The sequence below is a fragment of the Canis lupus genome, unplaced genomic scaffold (genome assembly GCF_048164855.1).
Source record: "Canis lupus baileyi unplaced genomic scaffold, mCanLup2.hap1 Scaffold_135, whole genome shotgun sequence".
Taxonomy (NCBI): Eukaryota; Metazoa; Chordata; class Mammalia; order Carnivora; family Canidae; genus Canis; species Canis lupus.
The window spans coordinates 5,001-26,109 of record NW_027326498.1 but is presented as its reverse complement, the minus strand read 5'-3'; the positions used below and the strand labels follow the sequence as shown (position 1 = coordinate 26,109).

Below are 21,109 nucleotides of genomic sequence, written 5' to 3'. Positions count from 1 at the left end.
CCTTAATTTTCTCGGCCTCAAAAAAAATTTTTTTTTTCTCGGCCTCCACGCGTCCCGTCTTCCTATCTAGCTCCTTCCCCCTTCCCCGGAGCTCCTAAGAGAGCAATTGCAAATGACCTCTGGTGGCAGCGTGTGTTGGGGGACAGGTCCAGGGATTTGGGATCAGGAAGACCTGGAGCGCGGGCGTCCCGGCTTGGATTCGATGCTGCAAACTCTTATTCCCTAAGGCTATTTTGACAACTGACTTTGTACATAGAAAAGCTCTCCTTTGTCTTTAAAAGATGAAGAGCAAGTCAAAGCGGTTTTTCTCTGCCCATCTGATTCCTCAGATTCCAATCTGAGACATATTTCCTGTTAATAAGGATAATTTACTATCCGCAGTACTATGGTTAAAATATTCTGACACAAGTAATTCAGAGGGCTGAAGGTTCCTCATCTCTTCACAGCTCAGTCACTCATCAGGAAATGCATCTTTATGGATTTGGAAAGAACCAAGAGACATTATTACCAATGGTCATATTATTATGTTAAAGATTCTTCCTTGAGATCCCAGGAAGGCAATTTTTCCTTGGGCTTGCGGAGGCCTCTTGGAGTGAGGTTAGAATCAGAAATTGTGAGTTTGGGTTTCAGATAATGAACTGGTTAGCTACGTAAACACGGACAGGCATTTAGGTTCTTTTTGAATTTCAATTCCCTTAAAAGCTATAGAATAATTTCTAAACACCTCATTAGACTGTTGCAGGATTTCTTTATTGCTAATACAAGTTAACATTCATATGGCACATATTATGTGCCAAGAATTGTGTCATGCTTCACATAAAAGAACTCATGGGATCCTCCAACAACCCTATGGGCAGATACTGTTATCTTGATGGGCCAACTAAAGGATAGATAGGAAGAAAACATCTTGTCCAAGGTCATTTGACCTAGCTAGTTAAGTGGATTCGAACTCAGGAAGCCTGGCTCCAGGCTGTTATGGCCACCAGAAAATATTTATTAAGTACTTACTAACGTCCTAGATATTGTACAAATAAAGTCCAACTCTTTATCATTAGAGCTCTATGGCACAGGCATTATTACTGTCACAGTTTTGCAGAGAAAGAAGTAGGTTCAGAGCCTAAGCTCAAGGGACTTGCCCAGAGCCCTACAATTCAGAGGCAGAAACCTTCCTTTTCCTCATAATATTCTCCTTCCACCACTTACCTTCTCCTTTCTCTAAGTCTTAATATAAATGTTGCTTCTTCTGGTCATCTTCTCCGAGGCCCCAGTTAGACTAAGCCTTCTTATATATGTACTTGTAGTAAGCTGTATATTTACCTTTATATTGGCTACTATAATCTTGTTTAGTTGTCTTTCGGTCACTTTTTGGTTAGTATCCGTCTCTCCCACCAGCATGGCCTGGAGGGAGCTAGGGACTGCATCTATGTCTGGTTAACTTGGTATTCCTAGCACCTTGCACATAGTAGCTATGCACTAAATACTTAATAAATTAATGGATCCCTAATCCCTAATCAACATCTCGAGTTGATGTTGATAAACATTAGAACATGAAATGGACAAAGATAAGAATGAAATTGCTGAATGAAATGATAAAAAGCAATTTTATCCATTCACTCATTCAGTATTTTATCAGGTGCCTACTGTATGCCATATCTGAGCGAAGGAAAACGATACGTGATTCCATTAGGGTATTATAATAGCAACTTAAAAATTGGCCTTCTAAGGCATTTGCTATAGTTGAAAGCTCTAACTAAAAGGCTCAGTGATTAGAAAGGAACTCAATAAAATCAAAATAAAGTATTATCTGGGCAGTAATTTCCCAGTAAATTTGGTTTAATAAAAATTTCACATGAATCATTTCTTTTTTTATTTATTTATTTATTTATTTATTTATTTATTTATTTTTTTTTTACATGAATCATTTCTTAACTGACACTGAAGCACTGTGAACTCTTTGGAAGACAAATGTCCAGGAAATAAATGTTATGCATTGCTAATTTTAAAGGCACTTGCAATATGGTGTCTACTATAAAAGAAGTATTTTTATCTGATTTTTGCTATTTAATAGCCTTTCCTGCTTTTCAGGTTGAGGAGGTGTTCATAAGTGTTTTTCTTTCCTTCTGATATAAAATTCTTACTTTGTTCCCATCGAAGGAACTCTTTAAGAATAAGGCAAAAATTAATTAAACTATTCTTAAAATGTCTTCATACTTGGAGCCTGATACATTTAAGTCAATTTTCAAAATAAATCTTACTGATTAGAAAAAAACACAAAGATTTATAGGGAAATTGAGAAGATAGTACAGAGAATTCTCATGGGCTTGCACTCAATTTCTCCAATTATCAATATCTTATATTAGTACGGTACAAATATTAGCTAATGAATCAGTATTAAAATATTCGCATTCACCAAAGACCATACTTTATTCAGATTTCCTTAATTTTTGCTAAGTTACCATCCCTCACATCACATTACACTTGTCCTCATGTTTTCTTAGGCTCCTCTGGATTGTGACAATTTTTCAGCCTCTCCTTGTTGTTGTTGAACTGGAACACTTTGAGAAGTAGAGTATTTTGTAAAATTTCCCTCAGGTGGGACATGTCTGTTGTTTATCTCATGATTGAACTGGGATTGCGGAGTATATACAGAGATATACTGCCATTTTTATTATATCATATAAAGTATAGATACTATCAACATGATTTATCAGTCTTGGTATCGATCTGATCATCTTGCTGAGGTAGTGTTTGTCAGCTTTCTCCATAGTAAAGTGATTCTTTATTATTATTATAATATTATTATTATTATAACTTTTTCATAATCTATTTTGTAGAAGGAAGTTACTATGTGTATTCCACACATAAGAGTGGGAAGTTACGCTCATCCACTTGAGGGTGGAATGTCTGCACGAATTGTTTGAAATTCTTCTACATGGGAGATTTCTCTTTCTTCTGTGTTTGTTTTTCAAAGATGTTATTTATTTATTTGAGAGAGAGAGAGGAGAGAAAAAGCATGAGCGAGAGGGGCAGAGGGAGAGGGAGAAGCAGGTTCCCTGCTGAACAGGGAGACTGCCTTGGGACGTGGATCATGATCTGAGCCTAAGGCAGAAGCTTAACTGACTGAGCCACCCAGGTGCCCCTCTTTCTTTCTTTTACAATTTTTAATATTAGTATAGATTCATGGATATTTATTTTACACTTTGGGTTATAATCCAACACTACTTATTTTGTTGCTTATATTGTCTCCGCTCTGGCCAGGGGAGCTCTTTCAGTTGACACCTGTGTCTCTTTAACATATTTCTATCAGTATGGAGTCTTTTGTCCATAAATTTGTGAAAGACAAACTTTATGTAAATCTCATTTTTGATTTGCACTTTGTTTCTGTTTGCCTCCTTCCCTCTCTCTTTGCTGTTTCATTACTTTATTTATTATGATCTGAAAATAGGAAAGGACATAGGATTTCAAATTTTGCTATTTTAAGGTAAATCAATTCTCCTTGGTGCCTAGCCAGTGGTTCTCAAATGTTAGTGTGAAAAGAATAACCTGGAGACTTCTCTTGTCTTCTCAGTTTCCTTATCTGTTAGTTGAGGGGATCGGTTTCCATACCGTTCATTAACTCTTTGTTTTTAATGACAATCATGGATTTGTCATTATTGGACCGTCACTAATAAATATCACAGAAAGTGAATTCATTTCTCTTTCTCCCTCTCCCTCGTTTTTTGCATTTTTCCATTCTGGAACTTTGATTTGCTTTTCAGAATACTTATTTATTTGAAGTGGGAAAGAGTTTCAGTCATTTTCCATTCACATTTGTAACTTTTTTATGATCTACTGAGGGCCATTTCATAAATGAATTGCTGAGGATGGCTGAGCCGTCCAGTACCTTTTTTTAATTTAAATTTAAATTTAAAAAAATTTTTATTTAAATTCAATTTGTCAACATGTAGTATAATACCCAGCGTTCATCACATCACATGCCCTCCTTAATGCCCGTCCCCCAGTTAAACTATCCTCCCACCCACCTCCCCTTCCGCAATCCTTTGTTTCCCCAAGTTAGGAGTCTCTCATAGTTTATCTTCTGTGAGACCCAGGAAATTTAACAAAAATCCCCTACCCCTGGACAAGCAGAGCAGGACTGATGCCATTTTGTGTTACACCTGCCACCTCCTGTATGACCCCCACATAACCTTAACCTGCTTATTGCTTAAGGCGCTGCCCCACCCTAGTCAAGCCGCTGGGCACACCCTAATCGGAAATCGGCTCATAACCACGTAATCCTGCTTTGTGCCCACCAAAACTGCGCGCCAATTCTGACCAAAGTAATAGGCCAGCTCAAATGGATACTATAGGGTAAGATGTAATTCAATCGGCCACCTGCGTGTGTACCGACATGACTGTGCAACTTTCTGCGTATCCCATGGGCCACTGGCCCCTATAAAGCTGATACGCCCCTTAGTCTCAGGGTCCAAGTCCTTGCTCCGTTGTGTCGGGTACACTTGGACCCAAGCTCGAGCTTGTAAATAAACCCTCGTGTGTTTGTATCAGTGTCGGCTCCTCCGTGGTTTCTCGGATTCGCAATCTTGGGGACAACACTGCCTCTCTCAATTTTCTCCACTCAGTTTCCCTCCTCTCCCTTATGATCCTCTTCACTCTTTCTTACATTCGACATAAGAGTGAAACCGCATGATAATTCTTTCTCCATGTGGCTTATTTTATTCAGCATAATACCCTCCAGTTCCATGTCCATGAAAATGGTAGGTATTCATCCTTGCAGATGGCTAAATAATAATACATTGTATATATAGACCACATCTTCTTTATCCATTCATCTGTTGAAGGACATCAAGTCTCCTTCCACAGTTTGGCTATTAACATTGCCGGTGTGAACATTGGGGTGCAAGTGTCCAGTCAGTTCACTACATCTGTGTCTTTGGGTTAAATACCCAGTAGTGCAATCGATGGGTTGTAGTATAGCTCCATTTCCAGCTTTTTGAGGAACCTCCACACTGTTTTCCAGAGTGGCTGCACCAGTTCACATTCCCACTAACAATGCAAGAGTGTTCCACTTTCTCCACATCCTCTCCAACATTTGTCGTTTCCCGTCTTGTTAATTTCTCCCATTTTCACTGGTGTGAGGTGGTATCTCATTGTGGTTTTGATTTCTATCTCCCTGATGAAAAGTCACGTGGAGCATTTTTTCATGTGCTTGCTCACTCTGTGTAGGTCTTCTTTGGAGAAAAGCGGGTACCTTTAAGTTGGAGAAGAGATGGCAACTCAAGGGGTGTTATTTCCTGTCATGGCCACATACCAGAAGGTTCTTGAGTATGTGTATGTGCGTTTGCCTGTGCCTGTGAGGAGAGGTCGTTGGATAGAATTTGAAAGCAGATCCTCTCCATATTTATAGGTCTATATCTATTTCTCTCTCTTTCTGCACACATCTCTTTCTAACCATTTTGTCTCTATCTCTATAGGGAGATCTAGATATGGACGTATAGAGATTAGATATAGAAATGTTTAGTTTGCATATTTAAATATAAATATATAGTTCTGTTTATAGATAATTATTATATTATGAGTAATACATTTAATAATAAATATATTAAGTGGAAACATAGATTTATGTTTATATGTTTGTTTATATAAACATCTATTTATGTTCCTGGGAGCGATCTATCAGTAGATCTATCACTCTATCATCTATCTAGCTAGCTAGCTATATATCCCAGGAAGAGAAAAACCCAGATCGAACAGATGGGAATGTCCCCCTCCGGAATGTGTCATACAAGAAGATAGGCAAAAATCTTCTGTACTTTCCTGATGTGCTGATGCAATTAACTCAGAGATGTACCTGTGATGTACTGTGGGTCAGGAGCCAGTGGTCAAGAGAGAATCCTTGAGACATTTTCCATGCAAAAAGGTGTTTTTATTAAAGTATGGGGACAGGACCCCTGGGCCTGAAAAGCTTCACCAGGATTATGAGGAGCCTTGGTTATCATCTTTTAAGTTGCTGTGTGGGATGGGGACTCTAGAGATAAAAGAAGTTTCCAAAAGGATGTTCACACTTGAAAGATTTATAGGATCCTGGAGGTCTGGCTATCAGCAAACAAATGTTGCTTTTGGCCTCTAGCAAAGCATTAACATTCAGGCAGCTGTGAATTCTTGTAAGAATGTCCCACTCTGTCGGTTTCAAGTATTTGTTTATGGACTGCAAGTTTGTTAGGAAATGTAATTGTAGGGATGCCTGAGTGGCTCAGTGGTTGATCCTGGGGTCCTAGGATGGGGTTCCACATTGGGCTTCCCACAGGGAGCCTGCTTCTCCCTTTGTCTCTGTCTCTGCCTCTCTCTCTTTCTCTCTCTCTCTCTGTGTGTGTCTCTCATGAGCAAATAAAATCTTTTTTTAAAAAAGCAGATATAATTTTAAACTATATTTTTTTGGCCTTAGTTCCCCCTATCACCTGGGTCTTCTATCCCTCCATGCATCTCTTGGTTCGTTGGCCTTTGGTGGTGAAGAATCCAAAGGATATGAGGCAGGAGGTGAGTGAGATGGGATTAAGCCAATGAAGTAATTTCCCAGGGAGCTTGGGTAAGAGAAGTGCAGCAGGCAGAATGAAGTGAGAAAGTCAGGTTCTTGTCTCACGGAGTCGAAGAATGAATCTGGTGGACAAAGAGTGAGTAAAGCGACGGGAGTTTATTAAGCAAGGATACTGAGAAAGCTCTCAGGAGTGGGAGGGGCCCAGGCTGGGTTGCCCACATGAGTAAGGACTAGTGATAACATCTTTCACATCTTTAATGGTTTACTTCTTTTTGGAGTCTGGTTATCCTTTTTTGGGCACAGAGGACTGTCCTAAAAAAGACCCTCTCTACCCATACCTAGGGCAGGGTGGTCTCGTTTGTTTCTTTATTTCTGGTTTCCTTACATCTCAGCATCCTTAGGATCTTTGTGAGCCTGAATCTGTAGCCCCCTACCTATTTCTTCCTACCTAGACTCTCCTGTCCCTCAGTCAAGAACAGGAGAGATGTGGCTCTGAGAAAAGGTGCACTAAGAAACATTGTCACAGTTTCAATATTCCCTCCCCACAATTTGTGAGACCCAATTACTTCCAAACTCCTTTTTCCTCCTTTTTGTTTTGGATGGCAATGCTGCTCTGTGACTGACCTACACAACCAATGGCTCAGTAACAGTTCAACACTGTGGAGAGAACCCAAGGGTCTGCTGGGGAAGCATGAAGGAGAACTGTGGACTTGCTTGTTTTGCCCTCAGAAATCAGCATTAAGGATCCTGATATGAAGTTCAAAAGACTGCAGGTAGTACTCTGGGACATAGATCGAAACCCAGTGGGGACGGAGCCTGTCTCTGTACCTGTCATATAGAAGGCCAAATAGACTTCTTTTTGGAATGGATGGGTGTTGAATAAATAGGAGAATCTGTGTATGCTGGGTCTGTTTCAGGTCACTGATTCATACTTAGGGAAAGACATTAATCCAGGGACTGGTTCTCTGAACAAGTCCTGGGAAAACATATCCTAAGTTATTCAAAAAGAGTAGTAAGATAGATAAGGAGTTCAGAATTGAGAAAAATATTAAAATCATCTGAGGAAAGTAGAGGTGTTCATCACGCAAGTGGGTTTCTTGCAATTTACTCACTTATAGCTTGTATATTCTGAACAGAAAAACAGAAAGGGAAGGAACCGCATGTGCTTGAGGTCATCAATTTCATCTATAAAAAGGAAATAATACTGCCTGTCCCGTGACACTGTTGTGAGGACTAATAGTGATGGTTGTTGATGTAGAGACTTGCTAGGTCCAGTCACCATAAAATGTAAAAACAACACACTTTTTTTTTTAATTTATTTTTTTATTGGTGTTCAATTTACTAACATACAGAATAACACCCAGTGCCCGTCACCCATTCACTCCCACCCCCCGCCCTCCTCCCCTTCTACCACCCCTAGTTCGTTTCCCAGAGTTAGCAGTCTTTACGTTCTGTCTCCCTTTCTGATATTTCCCACACATTTCTTCTCCCTTCCCTTATTTTCCCTTTCACTATTATTTATATTCCCCAAATGAATGAGAACATATAATGTTTGTCCTTCTCCGACTGACTTACTTCACTCAACAGAATACCCTCCAGTTCCATCCACGTTGAAGCAAATGGTGGGTAGTTGTCATTTCTAATAGCTGAGTAATATTCCATTGTATACATAAACCACATCTTCTTTATCCATTCATCTTTCGTTGGACACCGAGGCTCCTTCCACAGTTTGGCTATCGTGGCCATTGCTGCTAGAAACATCGGGGTGCAGGTGTCCCGGCGTTTCATTGCATTTGTATCTTTGGGGTAAATCCCCAACAGTGCAATTGCTGGGTCGTAGGGCAGGTCTATTTTTAACTGTTTGAGGAACCTCTACACAGTTTTCCAGAGTGGCTGCACCAGTTCACAGTCCTACCAACAGTGTAAGAGGGTTCCCTTTTCTCCGCATCCTCTCCAACATTTGTTGTTTCCTGCCTTGTTAATTTTCCCCATTCTCACTGGTGTGAGGTGGTATCTCATTGTAGTTTTCATTTGTATTTCCCTGATGGCAAGTGATGCAGAGCATTTTCTCATATGCATGTTGGCCATGTCTATGTCTTCCTCTGTGAGATTTCTGTTCATGTCTTTTGCCCATTTCATGATTGGATTGTTTGTTTCTTTGGTGTTGAGTTTAAGAAGTTCTTTATAGATCTTGGAAACTAGCCCTTTATCTGATATGTCATTTGCAAATATCTTCTCCCATTCTGTAGGTTGTCTTTGAGTTTTGTTGACTGTATCCTTTGCTGTGCAAAAGCTTCTTATCTTGATGAAGTCCCAATAGTTCATTTTTGCTTTTGTTTCTTTTGCCTTCGTGGATGTATCTTGCAAGAAGTTACTATGGCCGAGTTCAAAAAGGGTGTTGCCTGTGTTCTTCTCTAGGATTTTGATGGAATCTTGTCTCACATTTAGATCTTTCATCCATTTTGAGTTTATCTTTGTGTATGGTGAAAGAGAGTGGTCTAGTTTCATTCTTCTGCATGTGGATGTCCAATTTTCCCAGCACCATTTATTGAAGAGACTGTCTTTCTTCCAATGGATAGTCTTTCCTCCTTTATCGAATATTAGTTGCCCATAAAGTTCAGGGTCCACTTCTGGATTCTCTATTCTGTTCCACTGATCTATGTGTCTGTTTTTGTGCCAGTACCACACTGTCTTGATGACCACAGCTTTGTAGTACAACCTGAAATCTGGCATTGTGATGCCCCCAGCTATGGTTTTCTTTTTTAAAATTCCCCTGGCTATTCGGGGTCTTTTCTGATTCCACACAAATCTTAAAATAATTTGTTCTAACTCTCTGAAGAAAGTCCATGGTATTTTGATACGGATTGCATTAAACGTGTATATTGCCCTGGGTAACATTGACATTTTCACAATATTAATTCTGCCAATCCATGAGCATGGAATATTTTTCCATCTCTTTGTGTCTTCCTCAATTTCTTTCAGAAGGGTTCTATAGTTTTGAGGGTATAGATCCTTTACATGTTTGGTGAGGTTTATTCCTAGGTATCTTATGCTTTTGGGTGCAATTGTAAATGGGATTGACTCCTTAATTTCTCTTTCTTCAGTCTCATTGTTAGTGTATAGAAATGCCACTGACTTCTGGGCATTGATTTTGTATCCTGCCACACTACCGAATTGCTGTATGAGTTCTAGCAATCTTGGGGTGGAGACTTTTGGGTTTTCTATGTAGAGTATCATGTCATCGGCGAAGAGGGAGAGTTTGACCTCTTCTTTGCCAATTTGAATGCCTTTAATGTCTTTTTGTTGTCTGATTGCTAAGGCTAGGACTTCCAGTACTATGTTGAACAGCAGTGGTGAGAGTGGACATCCCTGTCTTGTTCCTGATCTTAGGGGAAAGGCTCCCAGTGCTTCCCCATTGAGAATGATATTTGCTGTGGGCTTTTCATAGATGGCTTTTAAGATGTCGAGGAATGTTCCCTCTATCCCTACACTCTGAAGAGTTTTGATCAGGAATGGATGCTGTATTTTGTCAAATGCTTTCTCTGCATCCAATGAGAGGATCCTATGGTTCTTGGTTTTTCTCTTGCTGATATGATGAATCACATTGATTGTTTTACGGGTGTTGAACCAGCCTTGTGTCCCAGGGATAAATCCTACTTGGTCATGGTGAATAATTTTCTTAATGTACTGTTGGATCCTATTGGCCAGTATCTTGTTGAGAATTTTTGCATCCATGTTCATCAGGGATATTGGTCTGTAATTCTCCTTTTTGGCGGGGTCTTTGACTGGCTTTGGAATTAAGGTGATGCTGGCTTCATAGAACGAATTTGGAAGTACTCCATCTCTTTCTATCTTTCCAAACAGCTTTAGGAGAATAGGTATGGTTTCTTCTTTAAACGTTTGATAAAATTCCCCTGGGAAGCCATCTTGCCCTGGACTCTTGTGTCTTGGGAGGTTTTTGATGACTGCTTCAATTTCCTCCCTGGTTATTGGCCTGTTCAGGTTTTCTATTTCTTCCTGTTCCAGTTTTGGTAGTTTGTGGCTTTCCAGGAATGCGTCCATTTCTTCTAGATTGCCTAATTTATTGGCGTATAGCTGTTCATAATATGTTTTCAAAATCGTTTGTATTTCCTTGGTGTTGGTAGTGATCTCTCCTTTCTCATTCATGATTTTATTAATTTGAGTCTTCTCTCTCTTCTTTTTAATAAGGCTGGCTAATGGTTTATCTATCTTATTAATTCTTTCAAAGAACCAACTCCTGGTTCTGTTGATCTGTTCCACAGTTCTTCTGGTCTCGATTTCGTTGAGTTCTGCTCGAATCCTTATTAACTCCCTTCTTCTCTTGGGTGTAGGATCTATTTGCTGTTTTTTCTCTAGCTCCTTTATGTGTAAGGTTAGCTTTTGTATTTGAGTTCTTTCCAGTTTTTGAATGGATGCTTGTATTGCGATGTATTTCCCCCTTAGGACTGCTTTTGCTGCATCCCAAAGATTTTGAACGGTTGTATCTTCATTCTCCTTAGTTTCCATGAATCTTTTTAATTCTTCCTTAATTTCCTGGTTGACCCTTTTATCTTTTAGCAGGATGGTCCTTAACCTCCATGTGTTTGAGGTCCTTCCAAACTTCTTGTTGCGATTTAGTTCTAATTTCAAGGCATTATGGTCCGAGAATATGCAGGGGACAATCCCAATCTTTTGGTATCGTTTCAGACCCGATTTGTGACCCAATATGTGGTCTATTCTGGAGAAAGTTCCATGTGCGCTTGAGAAGAATGTGTATTCAGTTGAGTTTGGATGTAACGTTCTGTAGATATCTGTGAAATCCATCTGGTCCAGTGTATCATTTAAAGCTCTCGTTTCTTTGGAGATGTTTTGCTTAGAAGACCTATCGAGTATAGAAAGAGCTAGATTGAAGTCACCAAGTATAAGTGTATTATTATCTAAGTATTTCTTCACTTTGGTTAATAATTGATGTATATATTTGGCAGCTCCCACATTCGGAGCATATATATTGAGGATTGTTAAGTCCTCTTGTTGAATAGATCCTTTAAGTATGATATAGTGTCCCTCTTCATCTCTCACTACAGTCTTTGGGGTAAATTTTAGTTTATCTGATATAAGGATGGCTACCCCTGCTTTCTTTTGAGGACCATTCGAATGGTAAATGGTTCTCCAACCTTTTATTTTCAGGCTGTAGGTGTCCTTCTGTCTAAAATGAGTCTCTTGTAGACAGCAAATAGATGGGTCCTGCTTTTTTATCCAGTCAGAAACCCTGCGCCTTTTGATGGGGTCATTAAGCCCGTTCACATTCATAGTTACTATTGAGAGATATGAGTTTAGTGTCATCATGATATCTATTCAGTCTTTGTTTTTGTGGACTGTTCCACTGAACTTCTTCTTAAAGGGGAATTTTAAGAGTCCCCCTTAAAATTTCTTGCAGAGCTGGTTTGGAGGTCACATATTCTTTTAGTTGCTGCCTGTCTTGGAAGCTCTTTATCTCTCCTTCCATTTTGAATGAGAGCCTTGCTGGATAAAGTATTCTTGGTTGCATGTTCTTCTCATTTAAGACCCTGAATATATCCTGCCAGCCCTTTCTGGCCTGCCAGGTCTCTGTGGAGAGGTCTGCTGTTACCCTAATACTCCTCCCCATAAAATTCAGGGATTTCTTGTCTCTTGCTGCTTTAAGGATCTTCTCCTTATCTTTGGAATTTGCAAGCTTCACAATTAAATGTCGAGGTGTTGAACGGTTTTTATTGATTTTAGGGGGGGATCTCTCTATTTCCTGGATCTGAATGCCTGTTTCCCTTCCCAGATTAGGAAAGTTTTCAGCTAGAATTTGTTCAAATACATATTCTGGCCCTCTGTCCCTTTCGGCGTCCTCGGGAACCCCAATTAAACGTTGGTTTTTCTTCCTCAGGCTGTCGTTTATTTCCCTTAATCTATCTTCATGGTCTTTTAATTGTTTGTCTCTTTTTTCCTCAGTTTCCCTCTTTGCTATCAACTTGTCTTCTATGTCACTCACTCGTTCTTCCACCTCGTTAACCCTCGTCGTTAGGACTTCTAGTTTGGATTGCATCTCATTCAATTGATTTTTAATTTCTGCCTGATTAGCTCTAAATTCTGCAGTCATGAAGTCTCTTGAGTCCTTTATACTTTTTTCTAGAGCCACCAGTAGCTGTATAATAGTGCTTCTGAATTGGCTTTCTGACATTGAATTGTAATCCAGATTTTGTAACTCTGTGGGAGAGAGGACTGTTTCTGATTCTTTCTTTTGAGGTGAGGTTTTCCTTCTAGTCATTTTGCTCAGTGCAGAGTGGCCCAAAGCAAATTGTATTGGGAAAAAGAGAAAAAGAGAGGAGAGAAAGAAGGAAAGAAAAGAGAAAGAGAAAAAAAAAAGGGAAGAAAAAGAGAAAAAAAAACGAAAAAAAAAAAAAAGAAGAAAAAGAAAGAAAATAAGGAGAAAAAAAGGGGGTGGGGGAAGGAAACAAATCAAAAAGCAAAACAAAACAAAACAAAACAAAACAAAAAAGAACCACAGGGGAGTATCTTCTGATTCTGTGTTCTTTAAGTCCCTTGGCTTCTCCTGGAAGTTGTCAGTCTAGCTGATCTTCTGGGGGAGGGGCCTGTTGTGCTGATTTTCAGGTGTTAGCAGTTGGGTAGCTGCTCTGCCCCTGCCTGGTGCAGGGCTCAGTGGGGGTTGTTTACCCCGTGAGGCCGCAGGAGGAACAGCCCCAGTGGCGGGGCAGCTCTGGAAACCTGGATTCAGCTCCGGCAGGAACTCCGTCTGCAGGGCCTGGAGGCTCCGGGGCGGGGCCGTTGCTCTGCTCAGCTGGGGCAGGAGCGTCCTTGCTGTCCTGGGCCCTCCCGGCCTCTGCCTGTCCCGGGGGAGGCAGGATCCTGGGCTGTGTCTCGGCGCCCTGTGCTCCGGAGCCTGCGCTGTTGGATTCGCGCTCCCGGGCTGCGCAACCCCCTCCGCGGAGCTGCCGCCCGAGCCCCTCCGAGCTGCTCCGGGTCCCGCCGCGCGCTGCAGCCCTTAGGGAGCTCGGCGCACTCTCCTGGGCGCGCAGTTGCTCTGTTACTGTCCCAGGGAGCCCGAGGGCATCCTCGCCCTCCTGGGTCTTGCTCCAACTCCCCACGAGCCCCTTTCCCCCGGGAAGGTCGGTGCAGCTCCTGCGTCTCCGGGACGGGGCTCTCCTGTCCTGGGGACACTCGCCCTGGCCTCAGCCCAGCTCCTCGCGGGGCCCCTCCCCCTTGGAGGCCTTTGTTCCTTTATTTCTTTTTCCCCGTCTTCCTACCTTGATAGATGCGCGAACTCTTCTCACTGTAGCATTCCAGCTGGTCTCTCTTTAAATCTCAGGCCGAATTCATAGATTTTCAGGATAATTTGAAGGTTTTCTAGGTAGTTTGGTGGAGACAGGTGATTTGGAGACCCTACTCTTCCGCCATCTTGCTCCTCCCCCCAAAAACAACACACTTGATTAATATAGCTACCAATATAGCTGCCATATACTTTTTCATTTTATTTATTTATTTATTTATTTATTTATTTATTTATTTATTTATTTATTTATTTATTATTTGAGAGAGAGAGAGGGAGAGAGAGGCAGAGACACAGATAGAGGGAGAAGCAGGTTCCATGCAGGGAGCCTGACGTGGGACTCCATGCTGCATCTCCAGCATCCCACACTGGGCTGAAGGTGGCGCTAAATCGCTGAGCCACCGGGGCTGCCCTACAATATACTTGTTAAAAATATATTTTATCTATTTATTCATGAGAGAGAGAGAGAAAGAGAGAGAGAGAGAGGCAGAGACACAGGCAGAGGGAGAGGCAGGCTCCATGCAGGGAGCCCGAAGTGGGACTCCATTCTGGGTCTCCAGGATCACGCCCTGGGTAGAAGGCAGTGCTAATCGGCTGAGCCACCCAGGCTGCCCATTTTCAATTCTTAAAACACACAATTCGACTTCTTTCTAGCAAAGTTTTATGTGAGTTGGTGTACCTATCAATTAAAAGCTGTAGGGTATGGATCCCAGACTGCCCCTAAGGTGCATGTTCAGAGCCCTTCCAATTCCTCCAAGTGCAGCCTGGAAACCACCGAGCTGGTCTGAGGTCACATCCACAGCTGTGGGAACCAAGTGCCAGAGGCCGTCACGATTTACTGGATCAGAAACCCAGTTGTCTCCTGACGCATCTGAGTCAGGGAATTGGTTTTTCTCAGGGCAGGGTGAAAAAAACCTTACACGATGAGGATTTCTCTCATCCCAAGAAAAATGCTTAGGTTTTTTTTGTTTGTTTCTTTTTTCTCATGTTGTTTGGCTATTTCTCTTGTCACATTGCCCTACTTCCTTTGGTAATTAGTTTTGGAAAGAAATCATTCACATAATGAAAATGATCTAGAAACTCAGGTTAAAAAATTTTTCTAGCCAGTGTGGATATGTGTGATTCACAGTTGCTTTAAGCCTACAGAAATTTGTTTGCACAAATTAATAACAACTTTTAATAAACAGACTTTACTGTTCACTGCTAAAAATATTCCTGTCAGAAGGGCAAGACAGCCGAAGAGTAGGGTCCCCAAGTCACCTGTCCCTACCAAACTACCTAGCTAACTCTCAAATCATCCTGAAAACCTATGAATTCGGCCTGAGATTTAAAGAGAGAACAGCTGGAACACTACAGTGAGAAGAGTTCGCATTTCTATTAAGGCGGTTCCCACCTTGGCTTCACTGGGACCTGGTGACTGTGGTCTCCACCTTTGCCTCACCTGGACCTGGTGACTCTGGTCCCCACCTGGGCCTCACCTGGACATGGTAGTTGTGGACTTCATCTGGACCTGGTGACTGTGGTCCCCACCTGGGCCTCACCATACCTGGTGACTGGGCTCCTCAGCTACCAATGACTAACATCCAGGATGGACCCTTAGTTGCTACTGACACCAGTACCATCCCCAGGGTCTCACTTGTTCCTGGTGACTATGGTCCTTGTCTGGGCTGACCTGACTCATCCTTGGCTCTGATCCTCTCCTGGGCCTCCCCTGCCTTGCAGGTATGGTCTCCCTTGTCGTGGGTGTGTATTGTCTATGGTCCCTTCTGGGCCTCACCTGATGGTACCGGGCCACGATATCCTCCCTTCACAAGGCCAGTAGGTTCTCCGAGTCCTCCTGCATGGTGCTGCAATCCAAACACATCCAAGAATGACGGCACATGAAAACCTTCCGAGGACACATGCGTCTGGGTGCTCCCCGTGGGCAGGTCCCCCTCCATCTGACCAGAGCCGGAGACAACCCCATAGCCCTGAGGGGCAGAGGCTTGGCTAGAACATCACACGCCGGCCCTCACTGCCTGTCTGTCACTCGCCCACCTACAGTCCACCTTCCCAGCCACTGTCCCAGGACACGCCGTCACGCTGGGATCACAGTGCGCTCCCACCCCGGTATCAGGAGCACACGGGCGGGGGACCCAGGAGGCTCTGGCGAACTGCCGATCTGATGCTCGGGTTGATGTCTCCCAGCCCGGGGGATATCGAAGGTTTCTCTTAGATTCCACAAGCACAACGACCGAGGGGAGAAAGCAACGGACTAGACTTCATCAAAATTAAAACCTGATGCCAGCAAGAGTGCGACCAAACTCCCCACACTGAGGGCAACGATGCGTGAATAGCCTGAGGGGGGTTCTGGGGGGAGCACGAGGGACTCTGCCCGCATTCCAGTGCGTGAAGAGTAAGCCTGCTCACCGGTCAGGGGGACCCAGCAGGCCCTGACCGTCCTCCCCTCACCACAGAGTGGGGCGGGGGGGTGTCATCCCTGTCGGGGTCCTTGCATCTAGGACGGGCTGGAAAGGTCACGTATTGTGTCTCCCTGAATAGCACAGGCCTTACAGGGGAGCGGGGGTCCCGAGGGAGCTGCCAAACTCTGACTGCAGCCTCTTTCCCTGGACAGGGCCTTAGGGGGCCACCCTCACCCCGTGGGGCTGTGGAAGGGCTGCAGGAGCTGCTCAAGGTCATCTCATTGGGGTCGGGGTGTTTTGGACCCCAGCCCAGGAGGCCAGCGCCCCCACCCGGACCCACAGGCCCCAGAGTGGCCCACGGGGAGCAGGCATCAGGGGCCACTCACCTGTGACCTATCGCTGTGTGAGCGCCTCCTCTTTATGCATCGTGTACTGGGTAGAGTGGGAGAGTTGGGGAACTGGGTAGAGTGGGAGTTCTGGGGTACTGGGGAGAGTGGGAGAGTTGGGGTACTGGGGAGAGTGGGAGTACTGGGGAGAGTGGGAGAGTTGGGGTACTGGGGTGAGTGTGAGTACTGGGGAGAGTGGGGGTACTGGGGAGAGTGGGGGTACTGAGGAGAGTGGGAGTACTGAGCTACTTGGGAGAGCAGGAGAGTCGGGTCGCTGTGAGCCAGATCCAAAGCACGAGTGCTTCCGAAGGTCTGCAGAAGCACAGTGAGCGCCAGGCAGTAGTGGAACCCGGGGGCGTCACAGTTCCGCCCACAGTGGGGTCCCGCATCATCACTGTGGGCAGGCGGGGTCCAATCAGCACTTAGCCCTTCACCCTGAAGGCCAAGGGTCCCGGGGGAGGGTCCTGTCCCCCCGCCAGGTGGGAAGGGGATGCAGGCACCCTCCCCCATCCTCGGGCCCTGCAGGCCTCCCACCATTCTAGGCAGACTGGGGGTCACAGATGTCCCCCCGACCCCCAGAGTTCACAGCATGGGGTCGCACTTAACATTTGAGGGGCTCCTGGGTGGTTCAGTCGGTTCCACGTCGACTCTTTAATTTGGCTCAGGTCAGGATCTCGAGGTTGTGGCATGGAGCCTCACGTGGGGCTCGGGCTCCGTTGGGTGAGGAGTCCACTCCAGGTTCCCCTCTCCCTCTGCTCCTCCCTACCGCACCCTCTCTCAAGTAAATTTTCTAAAAATTAACATGAAGACACGTGAGCATCTTTATCCCCTCTGCAGAGGTGTCTTCGTGTGTGTAACGACCGTGTAAATGCCTTTCACGGACCCACCGGGAGTCCTACCAGAAACCCCTTTTCCTTGATATTTACTGAAGTACAGTCAACACACAATGTGACAGTAGTTTCAGGGCTACAACTAGAGACTTGACAATTCTGTGCCTTACTCAGCTCCCCCCACGAGAAGCAGCGTCACCGTCTGTCCCCGTATAAAGTTATCACAACAGTACTGACTCTATTCCCTAGGCTGTATTTTCTAAATTTCTGTGACTTATTTTATTTACAAACCAGACGCTTATAGCTGTTACTATTGTTCATCTACGTCGCCCGTGTCCTACCCACGGCCCCTCTGTCCATCAGTCAGCAGGATCCATCACATTAACCAGAGAAAGGACATGGGGTAGCCCCCGGTGGTTCAGCGGTTTAGCGCCTGCCTTCAGCCCAGGGCGTGATCCTGGAGTCCCGGGATCGAGTCCCACGTCGGGTTCCCTACATGGAGCCGCCTTTTCCCTCTGCCCGTGTCTCTGTCTTTCTCTCTCTGTGTCTCTGTGTCTCTCAAGGATATATAAATAAAATCTTAAAAAAAAGAAAAACGAGAGAAAGGACAAAACGCATACGATCCTCTCAAGAGTTGCAGAAAAAACATTTGACAAAATACAGCATCAAAAGCATAGTGGGTTTTGAGGAAATGTCTATCAACAGAATAAAGGCCGCTAGGAAGCTGACATCATCTTCAAGGGTGAAAACCTGAAATCGTCTCCCCTAAGAGCAGGAACAAGCCAAGGAGGTCCCCTCTCAGCACTGGAAGTCCTAATGTAGTCAACAGACAGGAAACAGCAAAGGTTTCACACCTGGAAGGGGGACGTCACACTGTCCCTATTTGCTGAAGACGCGGTACTAGAAACAGGAAACCCGAGAGCCTACACCAAAACCTGTTAGAACTAATGATTGAATTCAGTAAATTCACGGGACACCAACTGAACCTACAGAGCTCAGTAGCCTTGCTGTGTCCCAATAATGAGCACTCAGGAAGGAAATGAAGGACGTGACTCCCTTCTCAGGAGCATCACAGAGAATAAATAATGAACCTGAACCAAAGGAGCACAAGACTTGTGCACTGAGCCATACCAGGCTCTGGGAGGTCGTCCTGGGCTCGTGGGGTGGAAGCCTCATCTCGTGAAAGTGTCCACAGTTCCTGAAGCCACCCTCGGTTTCAATGTCATTCCTATCAAAATCATGGTGGTAGATCCTAGAAATAGGAAAAAAAAAAAAAAACCTAACATCTGTCAGCCCCCCCGGACAGCAAATCAGTATTGGAAAAGCAGGACAGAGCGGGACGCAGCACTTTCCTATTTCAAACGATGTCACAGAGACACAGGATAAAGCAGTGTGGTTCTCGGACCCCCGGCTGGCTCTGTCGGTTAAGCATCCGACTCCTGACCTCACCTCCGGTCCTGATCTCGGGGTCCTGAGTTCTAGCCCTGGGTTGGGCCATGAACGAGGCGTGGCACCTACTTAGACCCACAGGGGGTGGTTCCAGCATAAGCTGAAGGCGCAGAACAGAGAGTGTAGAAGGAAATGTGCTCTGATACAACTGGTATTTTTTAACTTAATTTAATTTAAACCCAAATAATTAACGTATAGTGTTTTCGTTATAACGAAAGTATAATTCTACTTTCAGAGGTAGAATTCAGGGATTCACCAGTTGGAGAGAACAGCAGTGCTCGTGCTATCACCTGCCCTCCTTCGTGCCCATCCCCCGTTAACCCCTCCCCCCCCTCCAGCGACCTTCAGTTTGTTTCCTATGATTAAGAGTGTATTTCCTGCATCTGTTTTCATCTTATTTGTTTTTCCTTCCCTTCACAGTAGTTCATCTGCTTTGCTTCTTTAATTCCACCTATGAATGACACCACACGGTCATTCTTTTTCCCGACTGACTTATTTCACTTAACACGATCCCTCTAGTTCTATCCGCGTCATTGCAAATGGCAAGATTTCCTTCTCTTTGATAGCTGAGTACCATTCTTCTCTCTATGACCATCATCTATCTCCCATCCTCTTTAGCCATCATCTGTCTGAAGGCACCGAGGCTCCTCCCACAGTGTGGCTACTGTGGACCCGGCTGCTGTAGACATCGGGGCGCAGGTGTCCCGGCGTTTCATTGCATCTGTATCTTCGGAGTGAGCTCCAGGCCGTGCACCTGCCGGTCGCGGGGCAGGTCTATCGGTAACTTCCTGAGGAGCCTCCTGACTGTTTCCAGGGCGGCTGCACTAGCCCGCGGTCCCGCCCACAGTGGAAGAGGGTTGAATGAGTCTTGGTAGACGTGGTAAAAGTTTGGTCCACATTTCATTTCGCATCCTGTGGGTTCCAATTCATTGTCATTAAGCATTTCTGGGGAAGCCGGGTGTTGTGCTCCATTTCAGCGCGACGTTTCCGAAGCTCCTAGGTCTCAGCTGGAGCCTGGAAGGAGGCAGGTCCGGCCCTGGGCGCGGGGACGCCGCCTCCTGCACGGCCTCCTTCAGCTCCTGAGCGTCCCGCAGGGGGCGCCCGAACCCAGGCCCGGGTCAAGGGCGCACGTGCGCAGTAGCACGTAACAGGAGCCCCTTTGCGCTCTGGAGGCCTGAGGAGGACGTGGGGCCGCGTCCACGCTGACAGGAGCCCCGGCCTCCTCAGTACCCGCGGGTAGGCTTTAGGACCATGTGGGGCTGCCTCCACAGTGACAGGAGCCCTGGCCTCCTCAGGACTCCCGGTGAGGCTTCCAGAGGATGTGGAGCCCCGTCCTCGCTGACAGGAGCCCGGTCTCCTCAGGACCCGCGGTGAGACTTCAGGAAGATGTGGGGCCCCGTCCTCGCTGACAGGAGTCCTGGCCTCCTTAGGACCCACGGTGAGTTTTCGGGATGACGTGGGGCTGTGTCCGCGGGGACAGGAGCCCCAGCCTCCTCAGGACCCGCGGGGAGTTTGCGGGATGACGTGGGGTCGCGTCCACGCTGACAGTAGCCCCAGCTTCCTCAGGACCTGCGGTGAGTCTTCGGGATGATGTGGGGCCGCGTCTACGCTGACAGGAGTCCTGGCCTTCTCAGGACCCGCGGATAGGCTTCAGTCCCATGTGGGGCTGTGTCCATGGTGACAGGAGCCTGGCCTCCTCAGAACCTGTGGGGAGGCTTCTGGAGGATGTGTGGCATAATCCACAGTGACAGGACCCCTCTCGTCCTCAGGACCCGCTGTCTATGACTCAGGAACACATGGGGCCACGTCCGCCATGACAGGAGTCCACCTTCCTCAGGACCCGCTGGAGGACCCTGGAGGCGCTGTTCAGAGTCACTTTCACCTCAGCAGGACTACTCAGAACGACAAGGTAAGTGAATGGGGAGAATTGAGATAGGGTTAGGGTTTAGGGTGAGCAATAGGTGGTTAAGGTTAGGTTAGATGATATGGATTAGTGATCATGGTTATGCTTACGAGTTACTGGTGAGGGTGAGGGATGGGGTAAGGGTCAAGAGGTAGGAGTTAAAGTAAGGTATTAGGGATTAGGAAATTGAGTTAGGGTCTGGATTAGGGTAAAGCTACAGATAGGTTATAGGGTTTAGGGTTAGGGAATGGGAGGGAATACGGTTAGAGATAGAGTGGGGGATGGGGTTAGA

At 45.1% G+C, this 21,109-nt stretch overlaps 1 long non-coding RNA gene across 2 annotated transcripts; it reads right to left on the bottom strand.

The window, feature by feature from the left end:
- Positions 1-5,989: 5,989 nt before the first annotated feature.
- On the bottom strand, positions 5,990-16,972 carry LOC140629779 (uncharacterized). 2 transcript variants are annotated; one of them, XR_012027594.1, is made up of 4 exons: positions 16,636-16,972; positions 15,625-15,694; positions 13,825-13,982; positions 5,990-6,654 (listed from the first exon to the last, which is right to left on the bottom strand). It is a non-coding gene; the product is annotated as an uncharacterized lncRNA (long non-coding RNA). The 2 variants fall into 2 exon arrangements; XR_012027595.1 differs by lacking the exon at positions 13,825-13,982.
- Positions 16,973-21,109: the final 4,137 nt, after the last annotated feature.